Genomic DNA, 25,790 nt, shown 5'->3' on the forward strand with positions numbered 1-25,790 from the left:
TCTGGTTTTTCTCTGCCTTTCAGAGAAATGCAGGTCTGAAATTTCAGGTCCCGTTTTTTTTTTTTTGTTTGTTTTGTTTTGTTTTATGTTTTTGTTTTTGTTTTAACTTATAAAACTTTTCTAAAGCTGCTTATCCCATTATTTGCATCTGCATAGTGTGGCCTGTTGGTCAGGATTCAATCTCACTCATAGGGGTTTCCGGAGCCTGGATATTAGTGCTCTCTTGTTACAAAAGAGAAGAGGGAGAGGCACCTGTCTCACTCTTTGTTTTCTGAGACTTGGGTCCTAATAAATAGTGGGTTTGATTGAACTGCGATGTCCTCTGAGAATATCAAGTGGCAACAATTTTAAAGACAAAAATAAAAACCTGTTTTTCTTTGCCTTGAGAAGGAAAGTGTTTCCTTTGCTCTGCTCCCTTCCTGAAATCCCGCTGGGCAGAGGTGCCCCGCCCCGCCCCGCCTCCATCCAGAGCCAAGCACGTGTCCTCTTCTGCCTCTGCTCAGCTCATGCGCTCTCATGACTGTAAGTGTGTGAATGTCCCGTTTTCTAAGATTGCTCACTTTTACTCGATGTGTCTGAGTGTTTGTCTGAATGTATGTATATGCCCCATGTGTACACTGCATGAGGTGGCCAAATAGAGGATGTCAAATGCGCTGGAACTAGAGTTACAGGCTGGCGTGCTCTGCCCTGCTGGTGCTGGGAACCAAAGTCAAGACCTCTGCAAGAGCGCTGAGTTCCCCTCACCTTGGAGCCAGCTCTCCAGCTCCAAGTTCCTATCTTCACTTCCCAGGTTAACAAGCATCAGGAGGCTGCTGTGTCTTGGGCTTTTGGCTTCGTTCATTCATCTGCTGTAAAGCTCTAGTGACTGACAGAACTCAGAGGTTAACGGCATTGTGGGAAGGCGATGCTCAGGAGCTAACTCAGATCCAGAAGTCCCGATCCAAGACGAAGGCGCTGAGCCCAGAGCTTCCTACGCTTAAAGTGCTTTTACAAGGGATGTTTTCTGATTTTTCAGTTACAGACTGTCTCCTCTTTAAAGCTGTTCACAGTGCCGTCTATGGTCATCTCCCGGCTCTGTGTAGATACTCTATGAAGCCAAGGAGCCTCATGTTAGTATGTGGGTCCCACCTGGAAGATATGTCATTAGATATATGCAAATGTCACAGGTTTCCCCAAACCTGAAATAGGAAACACATGAACTCACTCACTCTGTCCAGGAAGTGAATGGTAGGAGTGAAGTTCCAAACACAATCAGAAACTGTGTGTGTTATGCACCTGCAGCAGGTCTGTCCTAAAGGCCCTGAGCGGAGACTTCTTGGGAGACAACACAGCTCTACTTATCCACAGAAGGAAACCCGGGGCAGACCGAGGTAAGGACTGCACCGAAGTCCAACTTGGCAAACCATTGAGCTTTTATTGAGGTTGCTTACAGGAGCAGGATGGCTCCAAAGTACTTGCATCACTGCAGAGCCGACCCCCAACAAGTTCATAGCACTGTGGGGGTGGTCAGAGCACTGTGGGGGTGGTCAGAGCACTGTCATAAGGGGGTTTGAGCATTTGGAAAAGGCCAAGCACAGAATGTATTAAAATAAAAAACTTTAGTCGCTCTCATTGGTGAAGACAGGCATAGTGGTGCACGCCTGTAGTCCCAGCACTTGGGAGGCAGAGGCAGGAGGATTTCTGAGTTTGAGGCCAGCCTGGTCTACAGAGTGAGTTCCAGGATAGCCAGGACTACACAGAGAAACCCTGTCTCGAAAACAAACAAACAAACAAACAAAAACAAAAGACATCTCACTTAAGAGCATCTAGATTGTAGTCATTCTTGTGACAGGAAAGCGGCTGCTACAGTCCCTGCTTTCCCCACATCCCTACAGGCCATCTTCCCAGTCAACTGTTTTACTCTTATCTTCTATCTCTCCGTTTATTAAGGATTTTAACATTTTTACCCATGTGTCTATGTCTGTGAGACTGCTTACAAAACATGCACATTTGAAGTGCATTTTTAAAAATGCTCCCGATGTTCCTCAAGACAACACATGACATATTATAGTTATTAGAGCGATCTGCCACCTGACACATTACCAACAAGCACACCTGTGGCAATTCCTTAAAAACGTGCTGGGATGATGACATTGCGTCCTGATAATGGCTCTTGTCAGGATAACGCTCACATTTTAAAACTCTGTTGTGCTGTCCTGGCTTTTTGCTTTGCCTCTCCGTGAGCTGTAGACTTGGCTGGTGGTGACGGCCGAGTTTCTGACAAAAAGGCTCTGGTCAGTCTAGCAGTGCTATAAGACAGATGGATTTCCTAGCTTGCAACTAATAAAACTATAATTAAATACTCGAAGGCAAAGCAGAATGTAACTCAATCTTCCTGCTGTGACTCAGAAGTCACGACAGGGTCATCATTATGAAACTCCAGTTACAGTATTGCAGAGGCTCGGGGAGACCCGAGAGTGGAGTTTGGCTTGAGAGAACGCGGTGGAGCTCAGACTTGGCCATGTGTGTTTATGAGGATGCAGCTTTATAAACATCTGGTCCCTGCTTCACTGCCTCCCAATATTCTGATCCTAAAATAGGCTCTGCTACAATCTTAATCTCAACTACCCAAATCATTCTCCATCTCGTAATGAAAGAATCAAGACTTTTTAATTTTCATGGGATTATCTTCTTAAGTAACTTCCATCCAAGGAAGGGCCCACTATTTTAAATCCCGTTTTTGATTATATTTGAACAGGTTCCTTTTAGCTTAAGCTGTTACAGTCTCTACTTGTGGCTTATGCTTTCCCCCCTGAGTTGTACTTTATTGCTTGACAAAATACATTGATTATTATCTTTCTGTCCTATTAGTAATGGGGGAGGGTCATTAAAACTATTGTAATTTAGTAATTAAGAAAATTCTTTTGAGACAGAGTCTTACTATGTATCTCTGGCTGGCCTAGAACTGACTACACAGACCAGGCTGGCCTTGAGCTCTTAGAGATCTGCCTCCCTCAGGCTCCTGAGTGCCGAGATCAAAGGTATATGCCATCATGCCCAGCACTGAACTTTAACTTTTAAGAAAAAACTATTTTTCTTTCTTTCTTTCTTTTTTGAAAAAACTGTTTTTCAATGTTAAAGTCCTAGATGTGAGAGCTATTGGTTTTTCTCAAAGACTTTACATTGATTAAGTATATCATAACATTCAGAGGTTGCTGCAGCCTTCAGCAGTTGAGGGAGGCTTTCCCGGGACTGGTAAGATACTTGTTTAACATACTGACTAGGGTACAAGATGTGGTTTCTTATCCTTCTTAGTTAATCACTGTTAAAGTAGAAGGCATAGCAATTCTGCCTGAGGACCAAGGATCTCTAAATGCAAGGAGATCCGAGAGTGGCAGGTCTCTCCCCATTTGTGCATTCTGAACAAAATGACTAAACCTTTGAACTAATCAAATCAATACAGGGAAAAACTATTAGTTTCTTTTCAAAGCAGGAAGAACATACAGAAAGGTAAAAATTTACAACTGGGTCCCCAGCTAGAGTGTTGACATAACTAACATGCCTGAAATCCTGGGTTTGAGCCTCAGCATCACATCAACCACATCAAACCAGGCATATTACACATGCCTGTGCCCCCACACTTGGGAGGCTGGCTCTGAAGGACCATCCTTAGCAACACAGATGAGGCTACATAAACCCTACAGGGCATTATTAACATTTCTTCAGATTTCAAAGGTTTCCATAATTTACCAAGTTTAATGTCCCTCTAAATCAAAACCAGAAACTTTTTTGGCTTCCCTCCATCTTCCCAGACTCCTCAGCTTCACCTCAAGCATTTACAGAGCATAAGACCTAAAGTCCCCCTTTCCCAGCCTCTTGAACACCACTCAGCTTTTCAGTTATGTGCTCTGGGAACCCCTTTCCATCTTCCCCTTTCCAGAAAACAATCCATCTTTCTTAAACTGGCTGTACATCTTATGCCCCTAATGCCAACACATTGTAATTAGCTGTTGTATCTGTTGGAAGCTTGGCTAATAGTAAGAGGCCTGATGCTTCTCTCTCACATACACCCAGAGATAAGCATTTTGGGGTTCCAAGATCAGCTCTTCTTTTCTTTCATCTGTCTGTTGTCTTTAGCAGGACTTTGAGCCTCTTGATGCCGCAAGACTGTTGGGTAGCTACAGCTTTAGGCCGTAATACAGCTTGAGGCAGCCAGCAGACCACTACCAGCATGCAAAGGAGTTGTTTTCCTCGACAACTCTCATCTACACATCACATGGCTAACTAACCATGCACTTCTAAAAAGAAGGGTATGAAAAATGAAAACATTCCAGCTGGGCACATGTGGAGAGCTCTTGGGGCCACTTCTAGAAACTTGGTAAGAGTTTGACTTTGGCCTAGGACAAAGAAGCAGGCTCAAGATCTTGATCATCTTGATAAGTCCCGGAATACCAATGGACTTTGTTTATTGCCTTGTTTGTTTATTGCCTTGTTTGTTCCCTGACCTAGAAGTGACCTTATTCTTTGCATGCACTTAAAATGCTATAAAAGCAGACTGGGGGGGGGGGGAAATAAACCTGCTTCCCTCTAAGCACTGGCTGGAGTCGTGTTATAGTGTTATCTAATTGTCTTTTTCTTGTTTTGTTTTTTGGATTTTTTTTTTTTTTTTTTTTTGAGACAGGGTTTCTCTGTGTAGCTCCAGCTGTCCTGGAACTCACTCTGCAGACCAGGCTGGCCTCGAACTCAGAAATCTGCCTGCCTCTGCCTCTGCCTCTCAAGTGCTGGGATTAAAGGCTTGTGCCACCACTGTCTGGCTTTTGTCTTTTTCTTTCCAATCTTCACTCCCTCCCTTAAGACTGGTTGGTTGACTGACTGACTGAGCTGGCTTGGTCAAGCACAAAACCAGGTTTCTGTTGTCAAGATAGAAAGGAGAAAAGGAGAATGAAATGGACAGTAGCAGCATTTGCCTCACTTACCTTAAAAACGTTTTTAAAGATTTTAATTATGTGTGTATGTATGTGTGGGTCTGTGCACATGGGTGCAGTTCCCATGGAGGCCAGAAGATCTCTCAGATCTGTAGTTAAAAGTTTGTGATCCACCAATGTTGGTGCTAGAAATGGAATTTGGGGGCTGCAAGAGTAGTATGTTCTCTTAACTGCTGAGCTCCCAATCTTCAGCTCCCAAATCTCTCTTTTAGAAGCATGTTTCCTTAGATGGCATATGAGTTCGTGAAAGCTTGATATTGTATAGTGTTCATTTTGTAATCTCAGTACTGTGATTTATTTAATTATTAATTGAAAGAATACATATCTCACATGTTAAGGGAAGAACAAAGAAAGGAACAGATGGAAGAGATGTTATTAGGCACTCATTTTAAATCACCATCTACTCATTTGTTACTAGTTGAGCTCCTAGTCTGAGTCAGGCGGAGGGGCGATGGAGGAACACACCAGGATCCTGTCTTTAAGAAAGGCCTAGGCTGAGGATGGCAGAGGACCCTGGGGTTCTTTAGGCAAAGGATCTGGGGGACATGAATGATCCATGATCTGAGGCCGGAAAGTTGGAAGTTTACTATGCCTTGGAGTAAAAGTTGAGGGAAAAGAGGAAAGAAACTTGTAAATTACACTCAGCTAGGTAACTGTTTCCTGACAGTGCTTCATATGATTTCATAAGTTATACTCAGCTAGGTAACTGTTTTCTGACAGTGCTACATACAGTTTCACAAGTTACACTCAGTTAGATAACTGGTTCCTGACAGTGCTACATACATTTTTATAAGTTACACTCAGTTACATAACTGTTTCCTGACAATGCTACATACAATTTCATAAGCTACACTCAGGTAACTGATTCCTGATAGTCCTACATACAAGTTTCACTTCTCAATTACTTGGGCTTTCCTAGTAATTTCCTAGGGCTTTGCCCCTAGTGAATTCTGACCCACTGACACCCCTGTTTGAGGGTATGAATACATCTGCCAGTTTAGAATGCATTCACAACTGTGTCACCTCGATGACTGTCTTGGTTAACTGTCAATTTGAGATAGCTTAGAGTTATCTGAGGGAAAGAAAATCCTAGATTGAGGAATTTCCTACATCAGATTGGACTGTGTGCATATCTGTGAAGGTTTTGTCCTGATTGTTGATTGATATAGGAAGGCTCAGTCGACTGTGGGTGGCACCATTCTCTGGGCAGGTGGTCCTGTGCTGTATAAGAAAGTCCGTAAGTGAGCCAGCAAGCAGCATTCCCCTATGGTGCCAGCTTTCGGTTTCATGCTTCAGTTCCCTCACTGATAGACTGTGACTTGGAAGTGTAAGTCGAATATTTCTCCCATGTGTTCCTTTTGGTCAGAGTATTTTATCATATCAACAGAGAAGTAATGTATGGACAAGTGACTTCCTGGAACTCTGTCTTACAGGTTGGTGTTCTCTAGTGGGCTAGTTTGGGAAATGCTATTTAGGCATGTACCATGGAAACCTGGCAAAATGACTCCACTAGACATCTACAAGAGTTCCCAGGGCTTTCTCAAGGGAGATGAACATTCTCTAAGAACTGGGTATAAGTCTCCTGCTCCAACATTTAGAAGGAACATAGGAACCATACCCTGTTAAGATTTCTAAGCTTCAGGACCGTGAGATTATACATTCTTTTTTAAGCCATCAAGTTTATGACTTTTTCCTATAGTAGCAATAGCAACAGGAAACTGTCCACGGAGGTGGAGGCAGGGACAATGTTTCAGGCTACCAGCCAGTAACAGCTGGACAGATTGGAGAATTCACTCAGGTAAAGTCAGAACCCTGACTTTGACACAGGAAAGAACTTCAGGACAAGCTAATATAAAGCAGAGATGGAATTTTTTATTAAAACATATTTTAACATCGATTTTAGACAGGAAGGGGGATAGTCAAGAGAGAGGCATCCAGGAAAACAGTGAGGCTCGCTTGGGACAGCACGGGTGTAGACAGATCAAAGGAGATTTGTAATTCACTGTCTGTACAATAGGATATCATACAAATCTCTGAAGTTTTCATTGTCAAAGGGCTGCTAAGAAATTTAAAGGAGATGGCACTGAGGTGCCCAAGGTGATGCCGACAGGCTTACATTTAGCCACACATTGCATGTCCGGAATGTAGAAAGTTGAGCTATCTTATCTTCATGTAACAAAGGTTGGTAGTTTTGCTCATGAGAGTCCCAAAAAATATCTGGGAGAAGAGTGAGGGCCTGTCCCAGGTCCTATGGATCCATCCTGAAGCCTGACCTATTGGCATTTTAACGTTTTTACTTGAAAGTGTTGTGTAAGATAAATATGGGCCCCATGTCAACGACATTCACAATATTGTGTCAGAATTATTGATTCTCAGCTGTTGTAAGGTTTCACATACTGCAAACTGCGGGGTTCCTTTGTCACCCAAGTCCCATACTCTTCCTGCCTGCCTTGCTTCAGAAGGACTGAGTACTTGGTAATGAATCTCCAGGGGTAGCTCTCCCTTCTTCCCACTGCTCTCCCTGTTGGCTGCTATTCGCAGTTGCCTGTTTTCTGAAGTCTTCCTCTCAAGTTGTTTTCTACAATCTGATTATGTCACAGGGTTTCAAGTGTTCTCTCAGTCTAGCTGGGTGCTTTTCCAGGAATAGAATCAGAAACAGGAAACATGAGCTGTTTATCAATCCTTTCGAAGACATTTGGTGGCATCTCAGGAAATCCTAACAGGTACACGATCTGGCTAAGAAAGCTTAAAACAATCTGTATTATACACCAGGAGAGGGAAATTGGGGCTAAGTGGGGCTGAAGTAGGGAACGGATCTCTGTTTACCTGGAACTGGGAAAAATTCTGACTTTGCCAGCTATCCATAAGGCCATGTTCCATTCAGTGTGGGGATAAGATGCCTCACTGGGTGCCTGGGTCTTAGGAAAGGCTTCTATACATGGTAGACATGGTTACTCATAGTACACTAAATTCTATTCACTTCTGTACACGAGCACCGTCACAGGTAAGTTAACTTGTTCATAGTTAAAAAAAGGAAGAAGAATAGGCCAAGACTGGCAAATTTTGCAAAGGGCACAAACTGGGCGTTAAGATTTTCCATTATCTTTGGCAATCAGGCAGGTGGCTGATCCTGTTCAGTGGAGTAGAGGACTGACAGGGGAGGAGATGTTAGGGCTAGTCTACCTCAAGGCCAGAAAACACCTTCGAGAAGATCTACGAGGGTTACGGAGCACTCCACTGAAATCCTATTTCCTCAGATTGTGCATTTGACTCTCAGAGGAAGCCTCTCACCAAATTCTTCAACTGTTGTTTCCTTGAATTCGTGTCTTAGCTGGTGTTCTCTTCTTTCTTGTGGTGGTGAAGGAGCCAGTGACCTGGGGAGTAACCACAGGTGAAAATCTGAGGAAACGAATGTCCAAACAAGAAAGTCTCTCGGACAGTGAGAAACTGGAAGTCGTTTTTCATATCCTTATTCTGATGATAAAAAGCAAGTGCCCGGGCAGTAAAGGGTACATTTTACAACTGGAATACATTCTTGCCTCGCTCCCACTGTGCGCAACACCATCTCTTTTCAAATTAATAACTGTTGCTGAACTTTGGGCATGTGTGAGCATTTCTAGCCCAAAGACTGAATTTTGTCCACTCCAGTCACTGCCTGACAGAAAAATAGTGAAACAACACACGAATCTGCACTTCCAGGTCAATGTTCCGATGTCCTTTGCTGATTAAAAGCTATTTTTAAAGGTGTGTGGGTGCATTTTTTGAATCTGAGCCCAGTTCTTTCTAAACTTTTGTTACTCACCTCTGATTCATTTGCCGTTTTTTTTTCCTTGTCTGTTGCCTCTATCATAGCCTGCTAAGGGAGGTGGGGTGCTGGGGCTGAATCATAGCTACTCAGAGGAAAAGCAATCCAAACCATGCCTTGGAGAATTGGAGAATGCAAGACTTAGATGTCTTTCTGTTTTTGACAGTCTCATTCTGTAGCCCAGGTTGCCCTGGAACCAAAGTATGTAGCCCAGGCTGTTTTTAAACATCTGGCAAAATTCTTGCCTGCCCCCCCCCTCAGATCCTTCTAACTTCTGTAATATATGATTCACTCTTTGGGGTCTGATATTGCCTGTTGCTAAGGATAGCATATACTGACCTCGAACGTGACCATCCTCTTGTTTCAGCCTTTCCAGTGATCCCAGCTCTTTTAAAACCTTTGCTACATCCAATTCATTCACTTCATTTTTATTTCTCCTCACTCGCAACGGTCATCGCTGGTTGCTGTGGTGGACATCTATTCACAGCCAGTCTACAGGAAAAGCCATTCAAATCAGTCCTTGGAAAGGCTGGGCCTTTTCTCCCTTCTCTCTTGTCAGCAGACGCAGAGCGGTCAGCTCCAAGGTCCCACTGGCCTGGCGACCCCAAACCAGGGAGCAACTGGAGGAATCTTTACCTCAGCCGTGCTCCAGCCTGCAGACCTCAGCGCCTCCCACAATGCCGCACCGCGCCGCTCCCACACGGTGTCTGCAGGAGGGGCCGGGCTGCTGTAACCCGAGCTGGTGAGGGGCAAAACACTGCTGCTCTCCCTTCAGGCCGCGACCAGAAAAGGGGAGGAGCCTCTGGCTCTTGGCCCTCCTCCCCGGCCCTCGGCCCGCCCCTACTCCAGCCCTCCATCCAACTCTCTCGGGCTCTCCACCCTGCCCTCCCTTACCCACCTACAACCCACCGTCTCCCTGCAATCATGGCCCCTCGGTCCCGCCTCCTCGGCCCTACGACTCTCCCCCTCCTGCCCTTGGTCCCGCTTCCTCGGCTTCCGCCCCGCCTCTTTGGCCCTCTGCCCCTCCTTCCCTGGCCCTTGGCTCCTCCTACTCGGCCTCAGCCCCGCCCTCCCTGGCCCTTCGCCCCGCCTCCTCGGACCCCCACTACGCCTCCCAGACCTCGTCCTCCCGGCCCTGGCGCGGCCTCCCCGGCTGGCCTGCACTGGCGGCCCTCATCCCGCCCCTGTGCGGGGCTCCGCGGCCCTCTTGGTCCCGCCCTCCCTCCTCCGCCCTTCCTCCTCTGCGCCGCTGTGCACCGCCCTCCCTGCCGGGCCAGGCCGGCGTGCGCCCTCCCCGCGCGTCTCTCTGCCGGCTCAGCCCTCCGCGCGCCGCCCTGCGGCCCGGCCTCCTCAGCCCCGGCCCGCCGCTCGCCCTCCGCCGCCGCTCGCTGCGGCCGCCTCCGCCACTGCCTCAGCCCGGGCGGGCCGGGCCTCCGCCGCGGACCGTGCACCGGGACGGCGAGGACAGGCTGCGAGCGCAGTAAGTACAACTTTCCCGGCCCGCGTCCCCCGCGGCCCCGCTGTCACCCCCGTGCCCTCGCCCCGCCGCCCGAAAGTTGGCCCTGCCCGGGGTCGCCTCCTTCCCGGTGTCCTTGGCGAGCGACTTTAGAGGCCACTTTTGTGGGCGAGGGGAATGCGCGGCCGGCCCTCTCCCTCTCCAGATGGAAATCGGATGCTCGCCTGGAGGGAGAGCTTCCCTTCTGGAAAAGGAAAAGTGGCGGTTGGAAGGCTTCTGCATTTTGTCTGAGCCGTGGCCGCCCTGCCTCCCGGGTGGCCAGCCCCTCCGGGGAAGCGAGTCGCCCAGAGGCGGCTTGCAAAGTTGGCTGCGTCCTGCACCCTGGAAACTTGCAGAGGGCAATCACAGGGAGGCTCAACTTTAAGGGTCTGGGGGGGGGGGTTGGCGAGTGAGGCCGCTGCGGCCCGGTGGTGGGCGGCAGAGACCGGCTTGGGGCTGGGTTGCTCGTCTCAGCATTGCCGAGCTGCCCGGGGTTGCGGAACCACTACTTTCCCAGCATCGAACAGCATCTTGAGCCCTTCGATCCTAGGTAGGGTTTAATCGCAGTCAGTTCTGGTCCTAATCTTTGGAGGAACAGAAGGAAATATGCAGGACACGTTTCCTAGCCGACTCCAGCTTGTCAGGTCAGCCCTGCCAACACATCAAAGCCTTGCGTTAAGTAAAAAAATTAAAAAAAAAAAAAAATCTCTCCAACCCGCTGACTGCAGGGACGAGCACTTTGCTACCTAACTGTAGATTGGGGCTCAGCCATTTTTCATGAAATATGTGTTGTCCCAGGGAAGTAGCTTAAATATGTAGTGATCTCTGTGTTTCTGCCCAGTTTGGGATGTGTGTGTGTGTGTGTGTGTGTGTGTGTTGGGTGGGTGGGGGTGTAGGTAGTTTTCTTTCTTCTTTAGAAGTCTTTAGTCCCTGGTTGCCAGGGGTTGTGATCATACCATGGAGGCACAGAAAACCGGCACCTTTCCTGTTTTGTTTTGTTTTTTTTTAAACCCAAACCTGTTCTTTGCTTGAGGCAATCTGGAATGTCAGCCCCTTGCAGGGGGAGGTCCTGGTAAACACAGGAATCGGGGCTCCGGACAACTGCGCTATCAGTTTGGGAAGTGGTTTGTGCTTTATCCTCTAGTGGTCACGTTAATGGCTCTTGTGATGTTATATATTACCATGGGGAACTACCCCCAAACCTCAAAATTACACATGACCAAATCTCCATTTAAGAAGACTGGATACGGTTTGATGATTCTTCTACTGAAGGATCAGATTCAACACAGCGTAATTTGCAGTGTAGGTAATTAAATCTTTTAAAAAATCTCCTGTTCATTCTTCCCTCCCTTTAAGAGTCTCAAGATGGTACTCTCCGTATGGGACTCAGTTGGCCATAATGTGATCAAGCCCTGTTTCTGGGCTACAGGAGCTCTGGGGGACAGTAGAGAGCCCCTAGAGGGAGCCACATCACATCACGGGACTGACTGTGCAGATAGGAAAGGTTTTCAGTTAGTGCCAGTGTCCTGGAGGAAACATAGTTCCAGAGGTGCCCATGGCATTCGCCGGGTCACACTTTGTAAATTCTGCATTTTTTAGCGCTGTTTGGAAATTGAAGATTTAGCATCCTACAGGGCTGTTGTGTTGTTTTTCTTTGCATTTTTGGCTTTAAGAGTTTTTGAGCTTGTGTCTTTTAAAATCCTAATCCTTGGTGCTCCCTTTTGTAGCCTTTGTATTAGGTGGCATGTGTTAGTGCTTGGCTGAGAAATGGTTAATTTCTTAAGAAAAGTTTTCCTTTTTCTTATTGGCCCTTCTGTTGGTTCAGATAATTTGGGAGTAAAACTATTGTTTACTGCAGGATATCATTGCTCTTTTTGTTGGAATCAATTTTCGCAGAGTGGCTTTGTCCATTTATAAAATGTTGAAGCCCCAGAAAAATTTGCAAGTGTTCAAAACTTGGCAAAGTTCGTTCTCGGTGGAGGTGGAGGTGGAATGGGGTTGAGATTCGGATAGGAAACATTAGAAATTGTAAATACAGGATTCAAATCAAAAAGTAATGTATCAACTACTGGCTCTTCTTGGCTGTTACTTTGTTCCAATCCTAAATATTCTAATGAAGAAGTAGTTCCTGCTGTTCTATAGACTTGGGAGCGATGCCTCCAAGCAGCTAAGGGAGCTAAGAGTGGGGCCCTGTTTCTCCAGCTCTGTCCTCCAAAGTCACTGCCTTTAGGATATTAGCAGGAAAGCTATGATGGACTGGCGCCTCAGACGTGCCTGGCACATCTTTGTCTACAATGGCAGCATCTCCCAATGCTCCAGAACTTCGTCTGTGCCATCCAGACTTGCGAACTCTTCCTTGCCTGTTCTGAGCTCATCTGTCCAAGCAAGGTGTCTGCTTACTCTTCCCTCTTCTTCCGTCCCTCAGCTCTTCCAAACAGTTGACCACAAAGTGTCTCTCAAAGCTGTCTGATTTTCAGGCTCTGCTCTGTTGTCCTTTAGTTCAGGCCACTCTGATCTCTCTCAGGTTCACCGGCCTCCTTTGACCCTTCCTGCTTGTTTTCTTGGCAATAACCTGAAAAAGAAAGTCATTTCTTCAGGTCTTCAAGGTTCCCAAGAATCCTTGGAGCAAGGTACAGAATTCGCAGCAGGCTTTCCTGCCCTGTTTCTTAAGACCCTAGCCCCTCACCCACCAGCTTATAGGCCAATTCCCCAGCAGCCTGGCCTCGGGGCCATTATCCCGGCTCCTGAATAACTTCTTATCTTCTGAGTACTAGCTCCAACATTGCTTCTATGGAAGTCTTCTGTGAGAAGGCCACTGTGTTCGCGTCTGTTAGACCCAACTTATTTCTTCCATAAGGACAATCATCCTTAATTTGTCACAATTTATAATTTCCTATATTTTACTGTTCTCTCCCTTGTGGGCAATAGTGACTGCTTTCCTCTCCAGTCCTAGTGTACATAGCGGTGCTCAGTAGCAGTAATAAAATAGCGTGGCATCGACTTTTCATGTATGCCCTTGTTTGAAACAGGGTCTCACTGAATAGAACAGGCTGTCTTCAAACTCACAGAGCCTGCCTGCTTCTGCCTACTGAGTGCCGGGATAAAAGCACTCGGGCACCAGCACACCCGGGACACTTATATTCTGTGATATTTGTGTTTTGTGTCAGAAAAGCCAGACTAGCCTTTCTGTGTTCTAATTTTGTGAATGGTCTGGAACAGCTTTTTAAGTATCAGGTAGAAACAATGTTTTTGCGGTTTGTGGAAAATGCACGCTAATGAGACACTTCTAATTAGTGTCGTTCTTGTGCTACTCCAGTACACATTCCGTTTTTCCCAACTCCGGCATTAAACCAACTGTGTTTTATTAGCACCGGATTACAGAATGGAAATATGAATTCTGCTGTGCCTGATGTTTTAGTGTCACGTGGTTGTGGGCCAGACAGATGGTGTGACTGCTCAGTGCCAGATGCCCAGGGAGGTTGGGAGCTGCCACAGGCAAAGGAGGGCCAGGTCTGAGGCTGCCCAGAGGCGTCTGGCCCGCAGAGTGGGATTCTCATCACCACAGCCATCTGAGCAGACTGTGGGCAGGAGCAACAGGAGCCACCTAGAGGAAGTTCTCTTCCTTTCTCACCAAAGCCTTTTTTTTTTTAAAGCAAAAGTAGGCATGACCTTCCTTGGCCAAGGAAGTGTAAAACCTTGGCTGTTTCTGTCATGTGGCTGCCCCACATAAAATCCTGACTCAGTGTCCCCAGGCCCAGCAATGCCTCTGCTGCTCACTCAGCAGATGCTTCTGACTTACAATCCTTCTGCATTGCCTCCTGCCTTTTTCTCAAGTCAGTGTGTTTCCTTCCCTTACTCCTCACTCAGAGCACATGTGACCCGGCTTCTTTCTTGTTGGTCAGAGAATGCACCAAGGACTTTGGATCTACTGCTGACTTCAGAAGGAGTCCTCAGTGCACAGCCTCTAGGTCCCCCTCTGTGCTGGGATGGCGAACAGGAGTGATTACAGATACCTCTGAGTTCCTGCAGCATGCCCAGTCCCATGCTGGCTCAAGAGGGGGGTGTGGCTGACCAGGACATAGTCAGGAAAAGGCTGCTCAGATCTTCACACTTTCATCTTACTCAGAGAAACTAGTCCCCTTCTCTCTTCTTCCCACTGAAGATAGAGCTATGCCTTCTGCTTTCCTACATGAACGAATAGGAATGTTTTTTGGAGGGAGTCTGACATGTGACTTGCTTTGTGCAGGACCTCTGTGCACCAGGACATTTGTGTCACCACTGTAGACATTATTGTGGTTGGGTACCCTTGGTCTCTTAATTTATTGGTCTCTTAGGTGTATATGCCTACTGGCTACCTAGAACTTGGTCAGTTGCCTGGAGTATCTTGGCACCAATACCATTTATCACCTTCTACTTCCCGGCCCTAATGTTAGTTGTTTATATGTTTTATACATTCAGGTTTTATCATCAAGCTCAACATAATTAATTTTGGAGCTGTCCAGGTTTTATGCATTGTAGCTTACTTTCAGTAAGCATTCAGTTTTTATACACACACACACACACACACACACACACACACACACACACACACACGTACACCCCCCCAAGGTTGTAACAAAAGGGAAGTTGTAATCACTTTCTTCCATATTTTATTCATGTAGACATAGGCATTGTCTTTCTTGTTGATTATCATTGGCTTCTAAGTGCTAAGTCAAACTTATCATTAAGTGTAGTAATTTTGTTATTGGAAAATCAGTTAAAATAAAATGATCCTTTCAAATAAAAATATATATTCTGAAAAATATTGGATAGACATTAGTCAGAAGAGTAAAGTAAGAATTTATTTTTATTTGTGTTTACTATAGTTGAATACATGTATAATATATGTAGCTCTGTAGTAGATACACCATTGTTAGGTAGAATAGGTTAGGCATAATGTCAAACTCTCTTAGTTAAAACTCAGTCATTTAGGCAAGAGATTATATTACTGGATGCATTAGAATCTGTCAGGAAACAAATAGTTTTTGTATTTTAGCTTTCTTATTTTTATGTGTACAATAGCTTTTCTTACATTTATTTACTTATTCTAAATATGTTGCTGTACTGTTTATTTGCTTTGTGTAAATGGGTGAGCCTCACATGTGGAGACCAGAGGACAGTTTGTGAGAGTCCTCACTCCCCTCCTAAGTAGGTCCTCAGACTTGGTAGTGAGCTGGCCTCGCTGAGCTATCTTAAAACTGTAGTGAACTACGATGCATGTGCTTGGCTGCAGTTTTACAGGCTTTGGTACAGGTATGTGAAGCCCTTGCCACTGCCAGCACAGGCCTGTCCATTCTCCTCCCCAAGTGTCTGACAGTGCCTCCCCTTCCCAGCCCCATTCCTTCAAAACTCCCCTCTGTTCTCTGTCCGGGCAGAAGTCTGCCTTTTCTAGAATTTGAGCTGAGTGGAATCATTAAGTAGTTGTCTCACTCCTTTGGTGTTTGTAACAGTGGGGTTGGCAGGTAGCAAGGTGGTAGAGTGCTTGCCTTCATGCACAAAACCCTGGCTCAGTCTCCAGCCCTGTGTAAGCAGGACAATTATAAATTCAAGGTCACCCTCCTTTGCTTGTGATTTCCTGGGCTATCTGGGACACCAAGGGCGGGTCTTAAAAACAAACAAACAAACATTCCAGATGTGTTCCTGCTGTTCATCTGTATCTGTGCTTGCTTATCTGTTGATAGACTTCTGGGCTGTTGCCTTTGGTGGTGAGCTTAGCTTTTAAAGAAAATGCCAGAATGTTTTCTAAACTTACTCTGCCATTTTACATTTGTTTTGCTTCTTTGCTGTGTTTGCCTGTCCTTGAACTGTCCTTCCCACCTCCCTCCCACTCCAGAGATGGGGGAGGGGCGGGTGGGAGGGAAGGGTGTTTACAGGCAAGTGTGCCACCATTTTACCGGCCGGCCGTATGCTAACACACTCTCATCTTGCTTTCTGCACTCAGTATAATCAGTCTCGTTATTAAGCGTTCGGGTGTCCATTGGTGCGTTTCATTGACTGACACATGTCTAATGATTGATGTTGAACATCTCTAAATTCATTTTTATTTTATTTTATGTGTATCGATGTTTTGCCGGCTCGTGTGTCTGCACATCATGCGCATGTCTGGTGTCTCTGAGGCCAGAAGAGGGTATTGGATCCCCCGAGACTGGAGTTGGAAATGGTTTTGAGACACCGTGTGGGTGCTGGGAATTGAACCCTGTTCTTTTGCGAGAGTAGAAAGTATTCTTAACTGCTGAACCATCTTTCCAGCCCTGGTCACATTCTTGCTGGGTTTTAAGATTGAATTTTGAGAGTTCTTTTGTTTTTGGATCCAGTTACTCATCAAATAGATTTTCTGCCAAAGTGTCTCAGTTCAGGGCCTGCCATTGACTGACCGTGGGGACTTTCTAAGAGAGGGAGTTTTACATTTCAGTGAAATCTAACCTATAAGGTTTTTTTTTCTTTCTTATTTTGGTAGTACTTATATAATGTGGTACTCAAGACAACTTTGTCAATCCAAAGTCATAACTGTATGTTCCTTTGTTTTCTTCCAAAAGTTTTATATAGCTTCAAGTTTTAGATTGAGACCTGTGATCTGTTTCGAGTTAATTTTTTGCAGAAATGTGAATTATGGGTCCAGGCTCATTTTCTACATATAGAAATTCAGTTGTTCTCACGTTGTTTATTAGAGTGCTTTTGTCTGATAAAATCTCCCTTGCCCCATCTCTAAAGTAAGTTGTCTGGTAGTCAGTGGCTATTTGTAGCTGAGTGGAAACTGAATCCAGATCTCGGTTATGTGTTTGGGACATGTTTAACAACACTTTTGGTCTCTTTACTGTGACCGTAGGGAAACCTTCCCTCAAAGCTTCCTTTTTGATTTGACTTTACCTAGGTTGTTGTTAGGTGAGAAGCAGTTGTTACAGTGATGCAGTCGCAGCGGGTCCCAGACCTGTTGTTGCTTGTCAGTCAGAGTCCCTACAGCCCTGCCTTCCATCCTGAACTGTCTCCTTCGCTTCATTTTTTTCTAGCTCTATCTTTCCTTTCCTCTGTTGTATTTTATTGAGCTCAAGGCAGGTGCTAGAGAAAGTGTCCACTTCAGTTGGAAGCCCGGGGCAGAGTAGGGAGATGGCTCAGCTGTTAAGAGACGCCACGCCCTCCCAGAAGACCCAAGTTTAGCTCCAGTAGGGACTTGAGAATCACTTACAACTGGGTACCTAGACCTGCCAAGGCCTTGTCAGCCCAAATGGGGCCAGTGTTTGGCAACATTCACAGTCTGACCTGTCTTCTGTCTTAACATAGCTCTTCTTAGCTGGCGCTGTGCTGCCCACCTGTGGTCCAGAGGCAGGTGAATCTCTGTGAGTTTGAGGCCAGCCTAGTATACCTAGCAAGTTTCAGACCCGCCAGCGCTACACTGTGAGCCCTTGTCTTAACAAACAAGCATCAGAACATTCTTCATAGTTGCCATCCTTTCTGTATCTGTTTATCAAAACAAGCCATGCACTTCCCTGGTGGAGATGTAGCGGAGACATTGCAGAGAGCACCTGTTGCTGTGGACAGTGGGGGAGGCGGGTATTAAAGGAGGAGCCATTTGACATGTTTCTGCATGGTTTAGCCTGGTCTCTGTGGGCAGCAGGCTGCCCGTGGGCTCTCTGAGCCCTCTCAGGATGCCTACTCAGGAGCCTTTCTCTCTGTTTTTGCGTTTCTGAGAAGTGCAGAACTTACCCGGTTCTGAAGTTTAACCTAAGAGGGCCGGTCTGGTTGGTCTCTGCTCTGACATTCAAACAGTTCTTCCCCATCTGTTCCTCCAGAGTTCCAGATCCTGCCCGCCCGCCCGCCTAGCCTCATGGCAGGCTTCCGGGATCGGGGTGGCCACGTCTTCCTTAGCTCCTACCTGGGTCTGTGGCACACTGGGCAACGTGTTCCTGCTTCCTTGTCTGTGCCGCCCCACTCTGCCTGCCTTTTACAGCATAAGTGTCCTTCCCCTTTCCCCACGGCCCCAGTTTACTGCTTCTCGTACAGACAGGGGCCACTTACCTGGTCTCCTCTTCATCTCACATCACCATCCACGCATTGCTGACTGGTGATAGCTCAGCTCCATCGCTGCCTACTGGGTTAATTTAAACTCTGGGATGCACATAGGACTTCTTCCTTTTAAGCCAGCGTATTTAATGTTACCTCTCCGACAGTAACACTGGAGTGCTTTGCGGATGTACAGTGTAGAGAGCACAGCCCCACATGACTGGTGCCAAGTGACGTGTAGCACTGTCCCCTTGCTTGTCGCACAGTGTCCTTCAGCTGAGGACAGACAGTGCATGGAGCCTGGCTGGTTAGGAAAGCAAGGGACTCAGGGTCCTGTGAAGTGGGCAGCTCCTCCCCAGCTGGCCCCGCTTGGTCGGACCGTTCAGGGATTGTCTCTATAGGCTGTCACCCAGGACCTGTCTGTGCTCTTGCTTACTCTAGGCTCCAGTCTCCTGCCCTGGCATGGGCAGGTGACTGTCCTGCCTCCCTGCTTCATCTGCCCTTCCACACCTCACGCATCCTGTGTGCCTAACAGCTAAATCAGGACCAGACTACGGTGTCTTGCAATGGTGCCTGATAATGATGCCCTGGTTGCTCTTGTGAATAAAGGTTCTGCCCCTCTTCCCTGCCGTAGCCTTAAGACCAGCCCCGCTGGGCTGTGCAAGTCGCCTGTATGGGGGCTCAGTTCCCTAGGAGCTAGGCTTTCTTCCCTGCCGTGGGCATGCCTGCCTCTCGGATTCCTTTGTGTGGTAATTTGGAGCACTCTACTTCAAACAGGGGAGCTTCTGAGGGGCTCTTCTTGGCTCATTTGTTCCTGAGTTCAAAGTGACTAAGGAGGCTGTGAGCTCACTCGCAGTCCCTGCTGCAGTTCAAGGAGTGGAAGTGGGCCCTTTGAAGCTTCCTAGCCAGTGGTGCCCTTGCTGTGGTGTTCTCTGGGGTGTCTTTTTCAAAAGTGGAGCAGCTTTGTCTGCATGAAAGTCTCCTGAGACCAGAGGCTTCTTCATAATTTTTTGTGGCCTCGCGGAACCTCTAGGTGGTCCCTGGTGTCCAGGCTCACCGCTGGCCAGGCTTCGAGGATTTGGTGTGTTCATCTGTGGCCAGCCCTTCTGTTCTCAGGCACTTCCCTGGCCCCCTGAACTCACCTGGGCCACGTTTCCGAGTTCGGCGTGTTCATCGTCCCACACATTCTGAGTCTTTCCCTCTGTGCCCTGGTTCACCATTACTGTTTGGACTTCATCTTGACCCTGGAAAGGTCAGACCCTTCTAGGTGAGGGGCAGCGGCTCAGGGGTGAAGAGAACAAAAGTAATTTTGCTTAGCTGCTTTATTAGTTCCTTTGTTTCTGCAGTCACTTCTGTGTTAGCACTTGAGTGGTACTGAGATTTCCATGGCCAGAGCTGATGGATTAACAGTATTTGTAAAACACTTCAGAATGATGTTTTAAATGCAGCAGACATAGACTAGTGAGCGAGAAAGCGCCCACACAGGGAGTTTTCCACGTTCCCAGAGCACCATCTGCTCTGTCTGCAGCTGAGGTGGGAAGGCTCAGGAGTGGGACTTCCTGGTCGCTTCATGCTGTCTGCCCTGCCCGTGGATAGATCCTGGGGCTTCTAGAAAGCAACATCCCTCCATGGCGGATATCGACCGACTGGGTAGCATGTAGCCGGCAACCGTTTTTCCTTGGATTCTTGGTGTGGTTGTCTGTTGGATGAATTCACTGTCTTGTCTCAGCCAGATGGAGAAATGGGAAGCCGTCAGCGTCTGCATCACCCGCCCGCTTCAGCTTCTCAGGTGTCCCATTGCTCTCACTGCCTTTTTTTTTTCTAATAAAAATCTTGCCTGCCTTCCTTAGTGCCTGATCCCTCACTCAAGGTCACGTGACGTGCTCGAGTGTGATTATAGACTGCACCGTCACGTTGTTGCTGACGTTGAGACCTGTTCCTTTATTGCCTGTTTTCCGGTGTTTTCTGTGAAGAATGTATATTTATAACCAAAGAAAGATACTATTTATGGGATTGTTTTATTGGTTGGCTGTTTGGTTGTGTTTATTTTTGCATGCTTGGGATTGAACCTAAGGCCTCCTGAATGATAAAATGTTCTCTACCACCCCATTATGTTCCCAGCTCAGAAGAGACAACGGCAAGTTTATACACGCTTGGGAAGTCGCTTGCCAATTAGACTAGACCATGGGACATAGGAAAGAGAATTGAGCAAACTGTTGTGGACATACCAAAGCAGATGTGCCTGTGGCACATGTCTGCTGGGGTCAGAGGACAAGAGTCCGTCCTGTTGCTTTAGTCTGTCATGGGACTGACCCTTTGATCCCCAGATTCGTTTATTCCTGGGTCAGTTAAATACAATGTTATCTTCCAAGTAAACTGACTGAGGATTGATCTCAGGTGATGAGTCTGAGTTCAACTGTTCTCAGCAAGGCCTTAACTTCTTCTGAAACTCGGGGTTCCTCAGTGTGGCTGCTGGAGGGGAGGGGCGACTGTCAGGACTTGACAGTTTCTAGGCCTCTTCAGAGCCTTTGTTGACATCATACACACACACACACACACACACTCATACACACAACACATACTCATACACACACTCCTATACACACACACACATGCACATACATACACATTCATACACACACACTCATATACATAAACATACTCATACACACACACTCATACACACACTCCTACACACACTTGTACATGCACTCCTACACACACACACACACACTCCCCCCCAGGATGGTGTGTCAGAGGAGCTAAAGCCTGGGAGGTGATAAAGGTGTGAAGGTAGATCCCGTATGCTCTTACCTGACAGTTAACTATCTAACTAACTACAAGAGAGCAATCTAGTTAACTATTCCTCTACAGTGTGAGGAAATGGCACGGGAGGACCCCCAAGAGGCAGAAAGGAGCTCCCACCTGACCTCCAGCCAGACTCTATACCACGGAAACAGAACTTTGTGTTGTTTGGAAGCCAGCAGCTGTAGTGCTCCCCATAGGAGCACGAAGGAGCTAAAACAGAGCTCATGTTCCATTGGCTCAACTTCCTCTCTGAAGGAGGGAGAGGAAAGGCATCATCTCAACTGAAGCCATGAGATTTCAAGGTGTGCGTGCAAATAAAACCAAACGTGTGGGACAGGCAGCCCCCGAGTTGTCAGCAAGCTCGGGGTCAGGGAAATTGAAGGCAGGGAAGCATCTGCTGTGCACCGCTGCCTGCGCTGTGCAGTCCCTCGGGTTTACTGTTTCCCGTAGTGCCATCAGGTGGGAAGGTGAGCAGCAGGAGGAAGATGGAGGGAGGAGCTGCCCAGCTGTGAGGTGGGCAGTGTGCTGCCAGCCCACTCTTCAAACAGCAGAGCCAGGGCCTGTTTGAAGGTTGCCTGATGTAAGCTGAGGTGGGCTGTAGTGACTTGTAATGTCTTCTCTGAAGCGGTTTCCCTGGAAGAGAGGTCTGAAGTTTAGATGTAGTCCATGAAGCCTGAAGGACGGGACTGTTCCCAAGCATCTTCCATAGCTCTCCTCCCACGGTCCAAGGCAATCCTTGATGCTCACACCAATTCTAAAGCCACCCGTACTCCCCTAGTGTGGAGTCCACGCATGCAGGAGTCACAGCTTCTCTCTGGGCTGCATCCTGGCGTCTCTCTTCTCTGTACCCTGGCTGCCTCTGGCAGATAGAACAGGAGCGCTCAGGGACAGGCTCATAAAGAACAGCACCTTTGGTGCTGGTGGGCCGGGCAGTGCTGTAGCTCATCCCAGGTCCACGCAGTATGTCTGAGTGCTGTGAAAACCTATCTTATCTCCCAAGTGCTTTGTTAGGAGGGGCAAGCATCTGAGCAGTCCTAGGATCATGGAGCCGGAACTAACCGCTTCTGGAAAGATATGTTAGCCTGGGGAAAATTGAGAGTTCCCTCAAGTTTAAAAGGATAACCTACTCAAGCTAGGCCTAATGGGGGAAGTCTGGGAGGAGTCTCATCCAAGTAGAACTGCAGGGTGGAGGCAGTGTTCAGAGACCACAGTCTGTGGAAAACTACAGGTGGCTGTGTTTTCTGGTTCCATGTACCATGGGGCCAGGAAGAGTGGTATGCACAGGGCAAGGTGTAATGTGCCAGCCCTGGGGTAAAGACGGCCTTCTAGACTTTGTTTACCTCTGGTTTGCTAGCAAGCTTACTTATGGAAACCACAGGTGGTGGTGGTTGGTTTTGCTCGCATTGTTTTAGACTAAGATTTCTGCTTATTCAGAGTGTACCTGAGAAGTGTTGAGATTGGATCAGAGTTGGCTTGGCCTTGGGGCAGTGCTCAGAGTTTCTGTACAGTTTATCAGAGCGTAGCCTGCTTTTACTCCGCAGTTTACTCTGCAGACACCACACACTCTCGTGATGGGGAGGAAGCGGTTTGTGTAGTAGTTGGTCAGCACAGAGAAGGGCTTCTGCATCTTAGAAGGTGCATCTTATCATCTAGCAAAAGCTAAACTTTAAACAAAAGCCCCTAGACTGACCTGGGTATGTGTACATACCAGTAGTTCCATCACTCAGGAGGCTAAAGGGTTATATCTTCTCTGTGCTTGTCAACCTGGACCATACAGTGTGTTCATGTCCACCCTGACTACAGAGGAAGACCCTGCCCACAAAAGAAGGCTTGGGGTGGGTGTACAGCTCGGTGGTAGATAGAACACTTGCCCAGGTATCGTGTGCAAGGCCCCAGTTCAACTCCATAAAGGAAATACTTAAATGTAAGTTACTTGCTAAATTAAGAAGTAGAGGAGTGTCTTAGAAGACAACACACACCAAAGACAGAGGAGGAGGGTGGATGTCAGGTAGTGGTACAGAGGTGGATGTGGCAGGAAGCTGGAGAAAGACAGAGGAGGAGGGTGGATGTCAGGTAGTGGTGCAGAGGTGGATGTGGCGGGAAGCTGGAGAAAGACCTCTGCAGCCTGAGCATGTAGAAGAGGCTAGTCCGGGACACACCCTGCCTCCCAGTCTCACCCTTCAGGACAAGGAACAGGGTGGGCCCAACTGGAACCTGCCTCTAATCTCACTCACTGTGCTTATCGCTGATAGTTATTTTCTGTCACTTCCATGTTCTGAAGTTACTTTCCTAACTCTGAGTGCCTGGTTGGGTGATTGACCTGAGCTGGTTAAGAATCAAATGAGATCTGAGCACTAAACTGGATGTGTGGAGAATCCCGGGAGATAGCTTAGTAGTGTCATAGAGTTTGGGATGCTAAAGTGACCAGTTCCTGGTGTCCCGAGGGGCGTTGGCTCTGTTGCCAAGCAGCAGGCTTGGCTCAGACTGTCTCATTCCCTCCCAGCTGCTGTGGTGGCACAGGCTGGGTGGCTGTGCCTCCCTCTCACGGTACCACCACAGCAGCTGGAAGACCTCTGGCTTGCCCGCAGTGCCTGGGAGAGCTGTGCTTTCCAGATCACCGACCCTTTCCCTGCTTGGTGCCCCTCCTGAGCTGGTTTCCTCACTGGGGTTCTTCAGAGCCGTAGCTCTTGTGCTACATTTGTGTGTGCGCCTCACTTGGTTCTTAACTTTCACTGGCAATCATCAGATCTGCTGGATTATAGTTAGAGACATAGCTCAAAGCTGAAGTGAGTGGGCCACAGTCACCAGCAATGGATGTTGGAAACCAGATTGACAGACCTTTCCTTTCTGGCCTATCAGGTCCTTCTGTGGAACTCCTCAGAGCCTTTCACATGAGCGATTCTCGGTTCCTCCCAGAGACCAAGCACACCAGCGTCGGTGTGACCGCACTTGAGTGCTTTGAAAGGGCTGCAGCTGTGGCCACACCATGCCAGTTGCTCGGAGAAGAGCTGCCTGGCTTCTGTAGGGCTTGCTGAGAGCATCCCGTCTCTTGCCTTCCCTCAGTGCTAAAAGCCTGAGCTCAGTAATCTCTCTCATCTGATTTCATTTTCTGGGAAAATAACCCAGGATAACTGCAGTTCATATTGGTGACCTTTTTGCCTTGCACAGTCTGCTCCACTGAATGTTAGCTAGCAAATTAGGTGTGTTGTTTTAGTGAATTTAATTAGCATTGTGACTTGCCAACTTAAGTGTACAAATTAAAATATGTAAATACAAAAGACTGAGACTCTTTCTTCCTTCCCAAACATATTTCCTGCTCTTTTCAGAAGTTACATAGTTCACAGTTTGTCTGGAAATCAGCTGGAGTCAGTGCTGACTTTAAAGTCAGGACCACTGCCCTCTTCGAGCCCTGGGATTTATGACAAGTGTCGCTATTAAGTAAAACAAGAGCTCAGCTTTGTGTAGGCTTGGCACTTTGGTTGCACTGTTTGAGTCCCAACTCTCCCTTCAGTCCAGGAGACCTGGGAGTCATCAGTGTGGTAAACAATGTAGATGATTCTGGAGCTCAAAGGAAACATTTCATTTTGTTTGTCAGGACAGGGTTTCTCTGTGTAGCCCTCCTGTCCTGGAACTTGCTCTGTAGATGAGGCTGGCTTTGAACTCACAGAGATCTGGCTGCCTCTGCCTACTGAGTGCTGGGATTAAAGGTGTGCACCACCACTGCCCAGTGTAAGGCAGGAACCTATAGCTAATGCAACCCCAGAGCTGGAGAGAGAAAGAATTCAGTCAGTATCTGCTGGCTGACCTCACACACGTGGCAACTGAGGACCTATAAACTAGTCCTGTAGCACTGGGTGAGCAGAGACTCCAGCAGTAGGGAGCTTTAGCAGTTGATTCAACTCGTCGAAAAACAGGAGAATCCACGACTCTCAGAAACAGGGAGATGAGTCTTAGCACAAAGACAGCCGTAGTATCACAGAGGAAATCACCCAAGATAAAGGCTAGAAGCTTTGATGACGAGCAAATGAACACCATCTTCCCAGGTAAAAGGAGGAGTGCAAGGAATGGAGACTTTTTTTTATCTTAAAATTATTTTTATTTATGAGTGTGTGTGTGTGTGTGTGTGAGAGAGAGAGAGAGAGAGAGAGAGAGCGCGAGAGAGAGAGAGAGTGTGTGCTTTTATGTGTGCACACTTGTGTGTGCATGCGTGTGCGTGCTTTTGTATATACATGTATCCATGTGCCCAGTTGCCCAATTCCTTGGAGTTGGAGGCATTTGCGGTTTGTGAGTCAGTCAGCATTGGTGCTTGGATCTGATCTCTGATCGTTATGACTGAGCTTATGAATGGGCTGCCAGGTGCTAAGTATTTATCACAACAACTTCTGTAAAACCAGATCCACAATATTTGTCCAAGCCCGTAGTGACAGGCAGAGGTGGGGCAGAGCCAGGATTCTAAGTCCAGGGCAGCTCACCGCTCCTGGGTCTCAACACTGTTCACGCTGCAGCGTTTCTGCTATCAGGGCTGGGCACCTAGTGTTCCATGTACCTTGTGGGTGATGGGCAGAGACCATCCTGGAGACCAGCAGATAGGATGTCTTAGTTAACTGTGGTGGGAGTTTGGAGCCAATAGGCAGGGTAGTAGATAGACAGTTTTCTGTTTTCATTGGAAGACAGAAAGATG

At 47.3% G+C, this 25,790-nt stretch overlaps 1 protein-coding gene and 1 long non-coding RNA gene across 5 annotated transcripts in view; one reads left to right on the forward strand and one right to left on the reverse strand.

The window, feature by feature from the left end:
• Positions 1-6,816: 6,816 nt before the first annotated feature.
• On the reverse strand, positions 6,817-9,967 carry LOC127679405 (uncharacterized). 4 transcript variants are annotated; one of them, XR_007976757.1, is made up of 3 exons: positions 9,890-9,967; positions 9,109-9,261; positions 6,817-8,338 (listed from the first exon to the last, which is right to left on the reverse strand). It is a non-coding gene; the product is annotated as an uncharacterized LOC127679405 (long non-coding RNA). The 4 variants fall into 4 exon arrangements; XR_007976758.1 differs by lacking the exon at positions 9,890-9,967 and adding an exon at positions 9,679-9,728; XR_007976756.1 differs by lacking the exon at positions 9,890-9,967 and adding an exon at positions 9,406-9,544.
• Positions 9,907-25,790, forward strand: part of Rassf8 (Ras association domain family member 8) — a 75,252-nt gene continuing 59,368 nt past the window's right edge. The window contains exon 1 of the mRNA XM_052175265.1: positions 9,907-10,249. The gene's annotated coding sequence lies outside the window, so the exon portion shown is untranslated. The remainder of the gene's footprint in view (positions 10,250-25,790) is intronic.

This window comes from Apodemus sylvaticus, chromosome 2 (assembly GCF_947179515.1).
Source record: "Apodemus sylvaticus chromosome 2, mApoSyl1.1, whole genome shotgun sequence".
Classification (NCBI taxonomy): domain Eukaryota; kingdom Metazoa; phylum Chordata; class Mammalia; order Rodentia; family Muridae; genus Apodemus; species Apodemus sylvaticus.